This window comes from Triticum aestivum, chromosome 5B (genome assembly GCF_018294505.1).
Source record: "Triticum aestivum cultivar Chinese Spring chromosome 5B, IWGSC CS RefSeq v2.1, whole genome shotgun sequence".
In the NCBI taxonomy this organism is placed as follows: domain Eukaryota; kingdom Viridiplantae; phylum Streptophyta; class Magnoliopsida; order Poales; family Poaceae; genus Triticum; species Triticum aestivum.
In genome coordinates, this window is record NC_057807.1 from 343,338,629 (window position 1) to 343,345,360 (window position 6,732).

Consider the following 6,732-nt stretch of genomic DNA (forward strand, 5'->3'; position numbering starts at 1 on the left):
CATGCATAAAGTACATGCATTGGTCAATTTTCTATTAATACTTGCATGCAATGATTTAATGCACCTTGGAATCTGAACATGTGATGGGGAACAACCAAATTGAGCCTTATAAAATGGACAAATTAAAATTTTGAGATAAGCCCTATAAAACCGGAAAGGAGGGAGTAGAAAAAGAACTACTCCATCCGGGAATAGTGCGGCACTTTGAAACTAGAACCGTCAATAAATTTTGAGCTTGCGTCTCGTCACATTCCAAATTACTCCATGCTATATTGAATTGCAAACCTGTTCAGACCGATCACAACCAAAACGGTTTCCCACTTAGGAGCGTATTAGTACCACGCTATATTGAATTGCAAACCTGTTCACACCGATCACAACCTAAATGGTTTCCCACTTAGGAGCGTATTAGTACTCGGTTATAAATACTAGTATGCCAAGATGACTGCACATTCCTCCTCAACTCCTCATCCACAAAAACAAACAAGTCATTCAGCATCCTTCCCTTGCGTCTGCCATGGCCAGCGTGAGTTCTGGGTTGAGAGATTGCCACCAGGGAGAGGCGAGCATGGAAGCGGAAGCATGAGAGATGTCCCGCCTTGCTGCTAGAGCAGCCAACATGTCCCGCCGCATGGAAGTAGCAGCACAGAGGTCCCGCCGCGCTGTCGATGCAGTAGACTGGTCTCGCCGCGCCGCAGAAGCAGCAGAGATGTCCTGCCTCAACCCGGCAATCCGACCCATGGGCGGTCGCGCCCATGGGCACCCAACCCGAATGGGTAGGGTTTGGGTCGCCATATTCACCCATGGGTAAGCCCGATGGGTAACCCGATAATATATGGATAGGGTATGGGTATAATGTTCTGCCCATGGGTCACCCGATGGGTCACCCGATTAATATAGTGATTAAAATATTATATTATGTGTGGACGTTTTGGTGAAGATACTTGCTAATTAATTTATTCCGAACAACCGAACGTAGCAATGCATGTAAAACGGCATCAAAGAGCTTTTTCTACCAATGGCAAGTGGGCAACACATGACTACTATGCCAAGAGCCCAAACGAGATCGACCTTGAATCATTCTCTTGTCCACACAACACACGTATATGTATGATGGGCCAAGTTCTCAAAACAAATGATGGGCCCAAGCATTGTTCAGCCATCATCAGCCCATGGTGGATATGCAGCCACATGGGGCACTGGCAAAAGTGGGCAACGCAGGTAATTTTAGTACCACCTCGCCTAGCTGATGAGAAGTGGAGCTTCAGGAGCACTATAAAGGTAGCACATGGATGCTCATTTTACTTCAGCTCGCAGACATAAATATCGTAGTGTATGCGAGCCTGGTTCGCCACTATTAAAAGTAGTACCATAATAAGCGAAAATTAAAACTAATAATTGTTTTTAATCATGCCCGATGGGTGCCCGATTAGGCCGGGTAACCCGATGGGTTCGGGCGTGGGTCTAATATGAGACCCGTGGGTAGGGTCTTGGGCGCAAACTTGGCCCGATAAAGGGTTCGGGCGTGGGTCTAGCTGAGGTCGACCCGCCCTGACCCGACCCAATTGCCAGGTTGAGTCCTGCCGCGCCGCGAATGCAGTAGAGATGTCACGCCGCGCCGTGGCGGCCTGGGAAAATTTATCGCGGGCAGGCGACGACTGTTACAGGCTCATGCTGTAACGCCCTCGATGCGGCTATATCTCCTACGTGTCGAAGCACGACTTAGAGGCATAACCACATTGAAAGCAATGTCGCAAGTGAGGTAATCTTCACACAACCCATGTAATACATAAGGGAAAGAGATACATAGTTGGCTTACAATCGCCACTTCACACAATACATGAGTAAAGCATTACATCATACAGATACAATCAAGGTCCGACTACGGAACCAAAATAAAAGAAGACTACCCCAAATGCTACACAGATCCTCGATCGTCCCAACTGGGCTCCACTACTGATCAACTGAAACTAAACAACACAAAGAACAAGATCTTCATCGAGCTACTACTTGAGCTCGGGTGCGTCACCTGCACGGTTTCATCGGCACCTGCAAACTGGTTTTGGAAGTATCTGTGAGTCACGGGGACTCAGCAATCTCACACCCGCGAGATCAAGACTACTTAAGCTTAAGGGTAGGAAGTGGTAAAGTGGTGAGGTTGCAGCAGCGACTAAGCATATATGGTGGCTAACATACGCAAATAAGAGCGAGAAGAGAGCAAAAGGAACGGTCATGAACTAGCAATGATCAAGAAGTGATCCTGAACTCCTACTTACGTCAATCATAACCCAAAACCGTGTTCACTTCCCGGACTCCGCCGAAAAGAGACCATCACGGCTACACACGCTGTTGATGCGTTTTAATTTGGATCTGGTGTCAAATTATCTACAACCGGACATTAACAAATTCCCATCTGCCTATAACCGCAGGCACGGCTTTCGAAATATTATACCCTGCAGGGGTGTCCCAACTTAGCCCATCACAAGCTCTCACGGTCAACGAAGGATATTCCTTCTCCCAGGAAGACCCGATCAGACTCGGAATCCCGGTTTACAAGACATTTCGACAATGGTAAAACAAGACCAGCAAAGCCTCCCGCTGTGCCGACAAATCCCCATAGGAGCTGCACATATCTCGTTCTCAGGGCACACCGGATTGTCCAAACTTCTGGTAGGCCAGCCCAGAGTTGCCCCTGGTGGCCACCGGCGGCTGACAGGTTGGACCAACACTCACGACGAGCACTGGCCCGGGGGGGGGGGGTAAAATAAAGATGACCCTTGAGTCTGCAGAACCGAAGGGAAAAAGGCTTAGGTAAGCAAATGGTAAAACCAAGGTTGGGCCTTGCTGGAGGAGTTTTATTCAAAGCAAACTGTCAAGGGGGTCCCATAAATCACCCAACCGCGTAAGGAACGCAAAATCCGGGAACATTACACCGGTATGACAGAAACTAGGGCGGCAAGAGTGGAACAAAACACCAGGCAAAAGGCCGGGTCTTCCACCCTTTACCAAGTATATAGATGCATTAATAATATAAGAGATATTGTGATATCCCAAACATAATCCTGTCCATCATGGAGCAATCTTCAACTTCACCTGCAACTAACAATGCTATAAGAGGGGCTGAGCAAGCGGTAACATAGCCAAACAACTGTTTGCTAGGAAGGGTGAAAAGGTTAGAGGCTGACATGGCAATATGGGAGGCATGGTAAACAAGTGATAGGTAGCGCAGCATAGCGATAGAATGGAGCAACTAGCAAGCAAAGATATAAGTGATATCGAGGGTAATGGTCATCTTGCCTGAGATCCCGCAAGGAAGAAGAACGAGTCCATGAAGAAGACAAACGAACGTAGTCGAACAAATCCTCACAACTCCGGAACAAAACTGAAGCTAACGAGAGAAGCAAACCGGAAAGAAGCAAACAACGCGGTAAACACACAAGCATAGACATGTCATGATGCACAAACAAGTATGATGCATGTCCGGTTTAATGAGGCATGGCATGGCAAAGTGAAGCAAACAACACTACAATTTAAGTGGAGCTCAATATGCAACGAGTTGCATATTGACGAAACACCACAACAATTATTTAGTTCTCTCTCGTTTAGGTAAAACAATATTAAATGTTATTAAACATGGCAAGGGGTGAAGCATAATTGAACTACATATTTAGGCAAGTTTAAATGAGGCCGGAAACAACAAACAACAATTCCGGGAAGTCCCCATGTCATTTAGCAATTTAATGCAAACACAATTTTAACCATTTTAGTTGTTATCATGATGCGGATGGCATATGCTAGTTTATGCAATTTTTATGAAAATGTTGACATGAGCATGTTATGAAGCATTAGTCGCCATGGCAGAATGAAAAGGGTGCCACGGTGGCGAAACAGAACTGGTGCCATGGCAACATATCCGAAAATGATGCCACGGCAACATATCGGTTCCGGTAGCTCACGGAGATACCGGTGCAAAAGGAGGCGTGCGGATGAGCGCAACATGCAAGATGGTGGGGTGATCCCGACTACCGGGTTTCCACGGGACGGTGGCATGGCAAAAGAGGGGCATCGCAAGGACGATTCGATCACGGTGCAAACATATGGTACAACTCATACAACACACATTCATACACGGGCGGTCGTCTCGGGGTTATACCTTCGAAGCGTGCATTTCGGGGCGGGTCGAGTACAACGAAGGAAGTAGTGGTACACGGGCCGTAGTGGAAGTAGTCGTTCTCGCGACGGTAGTGGAAGTAGTGGTTCCCGGACGTCGTGGAAGTAGTCGTTCACGTTTCGGAGAGGAACTTGACGGATTTGAATCCCTTCGGGGTTGTCGTGGTACTTGCGGTCTCAGCGACGGTAGTTGTACACGCACGTAGACGAACTTGACGAGTCGTCGTCATCCTGGTACTTGGCGAATCCCACAACAGCGGTAGAGGTACACTTGGCAGTCTTGGGTCTACATGATTGGGATGCATTCGGGGACGTCTCAGTCCTTCAAGGTAGAGGCCGTGACAACAGCTCGAAGCCAAGGCCACGTGTGGAACGCGCTCGGGTCGATGGGGACGACGACAGAAAGGTCACCGACATGAAGCAGAGGCGCGGCTGGACTGCAGCGGCAGCAGGGCGGTGAAGGACGAAGTGGCCAGCGTCGGCCTTAGCGCAAAGCAGGGGAGGTAGAGCTCCTTCTCGGAGAGGTACCGCGAGGGGAACTGCATGGAGGTGTGAAGGGTGGCGGCTTGGGGAGGCGGACGAGCTCCAGGACGGGCGCGTGGAGCAGAGCAGCGGCGATGCGGGTCTCGCGCAGGAGATAGGGTCGAGGTCGTGGCGTCGGCGAGAGGATGCAGCAGCTGCTGCTGCTGCCAGCGGCGAGGTCGAGGCGGTGCGGCTCCAGGGGCGGCGAGGAGGAGGTCGGGCATGGCGCTCCTAGTCGCAGCGACCGGAGGGGCGACGGGGCATGGTTGCGGGGTGGAGGAGGCGCTCGTGGAGGAGGCCAAGGGGAGAAGGCGCTCGGGGAGAGATGGGGATCGGTGCTGCACGGGAGGATCTTCTCTCCCTGGCTGGATGCGGCATCGAGGGAGAGAGCGAGGGAGATGGGATCGAGCGCAGGGTTTGAGCGATGCGTGTGCGCTGCGGCGCTGGAGGAGGAACGAGGGGAGGAGAAGGGATCGAGCAGAGCTGCGTGGGGGCTGGATCGGTTAGAGCTAGGGTTAGGGGGGTTAGGTGGGCTGGCTGGGCCGGCTAGGTTTGTTGGTTAGGCTGGGCTCTCTCTCACTGCTAAAAGAAAAGAAGAAAGAAAAAAAAAGAGATGAGAAAGAAAAGAAAAAGAGGTTAGAGGTGGAGCTTGAGCAGGAGGGTATTTTTCCCGGACTCGCAAAAATATGCTCGGTCCAAGAAAAATAGAAAGGCCATGATTGAAAGATTTAAATTCAAACTCATTTGAATTTAATTCAAATGGGTTTGAACTAGGACTTGATAAAAGGAAGGTCCAAAAATGTTCGGATTTTTGGTGGAGCTCCAGAAAATGATGAAATAATTACATGGCAAGGTTGGAGACCAAGAATTGAGATAACAACGGCATGGGATATTTTGCAAGTGGGTTATGGCGATTTCCGAAATAAAGAAATATTTAATATAGCTCCCTAATATTGGAGGATATGTTATAAAGAGAAGTCACCATGTGAGTTCCCTCGATTTAAATGGGTCGAAGATCCATACAATTTATTTAGCCGGGTTTTAAAAATTAAAGATATGAAGGCATGATGACACGATGCAATGCAACAAGCGAATAAAACACACGGCAAAACTCGGAATAGCTGGAAGTCTTCTGGAGCGTCGGTCTCGGGGTGTTACACATGCATGCGATCGTCCATAGCCAGATGGATCAGATCTCCGGCTAGGCGAGGTTGCAGGACGACATGAAAGCCTCGTTTGAACCGGCTACCGGCGTCATCCGACAACTAAGGGACGACAATGAGAGGCTCCGGGCCGAGCGCGACCTGCTGAGGGAGAAGATTGTCCGAAGTGCAGACCAGCAGGAGGAGACCAGTGCCTTGTTGAAGAGGACCAGCGTCATCGTCAAGAAACTTATGGACGAGAATGACATGCTCCACAACGAGCTCCAAAGGCTGGTGGAGGAATCCATGGATGTTCTCAAGCAGCATCTTGAGGACATGAAAGAGCTCATCGCTGCTCGCCGCGGAGACTAGTTCCCGCGGCCTGCAGCAACGCATCAAGAAAGTAGAGATCAGCGAGCCAGATCCTTGTCTTCCTTCTTCTTTTGCCCTTGTGTATTTCGGGCATAGACACATGTGGCTTTTTTAATTATCTTTCTAATTATGTAAGACAATTAATCGTCCTTTATATTCATCAATCTTGCTATAAGTCGCAGTAGATGCTATATAGGTCCGTCGGATCTTACATCAAGATCCATGCTTTCAGATTTTCTTTTTTCTCTCTTAAATATCAGTCGAGTGAGACATAGCCACACCATTAAACAGAGGCTCGGGCGTCATTAATGTAGACCTTGGGAGAGAGGTGGACGGCAGATGGAGGTCAAAGGGCTCTCCTCCCGATAAGCACGCGCAGGGGTCTGATCGCATGCCTCTCGTACTCAAATAGCTACCCTGCACGGCGCCTCCTAGCTAAACAATGGGGACGCGTGGCAGCACGTAAATGGTACTAGTAAGTAGAACGCCCACGGTTTCAATAATACTTGTGTTTCCGATTGTAACG